This window comes from Cricetulus griseus, chromosome 6 (assembly GCF_003668045.3).
Source record: "Cricetulus griseus strain 17A/GY chromosome 6, alternate assembly CriGri-PICRH-1.0, whole genome shotgun sequence".
Taxonomy (NCBI): Eukaryota; Metazoa; Chordata; class Mammalia; order Rodentia; family Cricetidae; genus Cricetulus; species Cricetulus griseus.
The window spans coordinates 13512674-13514406 of NC_048599.1; the positions used below are offsets into that span (position 1 = coordinate 13512674).

A 1733-nucleotide genomic window follows, 5' to 3' on the forward strand; every position below is an offset into this window, starting at 1 on the left:
GGTTTCTCTGTGTAGCTTTGGAGCCTGTCCTGTGGAACTTGCTCTGTAGATCAGGCTGGCCTCAAACTCACTGAGATGAATGCTGGGATTAAAGGCATATGTCACCACCGCCCGGCCCCAGGTGTCTGTCTTAATTGCTGAGCCAACTCTCTAGTCCAATAATGAATGTTGTAAATTGTTTGTTTGTTTGGTTGGTTTTTCGAGACAGGGTTTCTCTGTGGCTTTGGAGGCTGACCTGGAACTAGCTCTTGTAGACCAGGCTGGTCTGGAATTCACAAAGATCCGCCCGCCTCTGTTTGCCGAGTGCTGGGATTAAGAGTGTTGTAAATTGAAGGAAATTGGGAGAAGTATGGAAGAGCAGCTGTGTTCTGTGTTCTGTCATCTGCTTCTGGCTTTGAAGCAGGACAGGGATGAACTGCTGACCCAAGAACTCAGGCAGGAAGCTCCTGCCCTGCACATAAAGAGCAATGTTCCTGTGACTGCATTACTCAAAGAGGCCAGAAGAGGGCACCAGATCCCCAAACTGAAGTTACAATTCTTGTGAGCATCCCCAACAGAGACCCATATTCCAATATTCCACCCCTCTGAAAGAGCTGAGCCCTTGCTTCAGGTCCAAATTAAAAAAAAAAAAGGAGGAGGAGGAGGAGGACTGGAGATGTAGGTCAGTTGTTGGAGTTGGGAGCATTCACAAGGCCGTGGGTTTGAGCCCCAGCACCAGGGAAGACCAGTGGCACAGTGGAGCACTCAGGAGACAGAGGCAGGAGGATCAGCTCCCTGGCAAGCCAGCCCAGCTCCAGCTTCCGTAGAGAGCAAGAGGAAGACACTGCGTGCATGCATATACCCACAGGTACATGCGTGCACTCCCCAAACACACACAAAGCAAAAGTAAAAATAAATGAATAGCTTTCTTGCTCCCTGGCCTTCGTGGCAGCTGCTCTTGACTGGGGGCTGTGCCACACCTAAGGCGGGAAGATGGTGGCTGCAAAGAAGACAAAAAAGTTTCTGGAGTCCATCGACTCTAGGCTCCAGCTTGTTATGAAAAGTGGGAAGTACGTGCTGGGATACAAACAGACCCTCAAGATGATCAGGCAGGGCAAAGTCAAGTTGGTTATCCTTGCCAACAACTGCCCGGCTTTGAGGAAATCTGAAATAGAATACTATGCCATGTTGGCTAAAACCATCACTACAGCGGCAATAACATTGAATTGAACACAGCATGTGGAAAATACTCCAGAGTATGCACACTGGCTATCATGGACCCAGGTGACTCTGATATCATTAGAAGCATGCCAGAGCAGTAAACCAGAAAAGACTTCCTTTAATAAAACCACCCGAGCTTTAAAAAAAAAAAAAAAAAAAAAACTCTTTGGCCTGGCATAGTGGCATATACCTTTTAACCTAGCAGAGTTGGAGGCCAGCCTGGTCTACAAAGAGAGTTCCAGGCTACATGGTGAGATCCTGCCTAGATAGATAGATAGATAGATAGATAGATAGATAGATAGATAATCTGAAACTCTCTGGTAACAGCAGTACTCAAAGAAATCAAGGCTGAGTTGGGCGTATTAAGAAACAATCCCAGCAGTTGGGAGGCAGAGACAGGATTGCCACAAGCTTAAGCCTGGACTACATAGTAAGTTCCAGGCCAGCTAGGACTACATATCAAGACCCTTGCCATTCCAACTATGTGCAAAAGGGGATTCAAGGGCTCCTTCACTGAGTGTCATCTATGGTTT

General features: G+C 47.3%; 1 pseudogene; it reads left to right on the forward strand.

Moving 5' to 3' along the window:
- The first annotated feature begins 972 nt into the window (after positions 1 to 972).
- Positions 973 to 1362, forward strand: LOC100751552 (annotated as a pseudogene).
- The last annotated feature ends 371 nt before the right edge of the window (positions 1363 to 1733 follow it).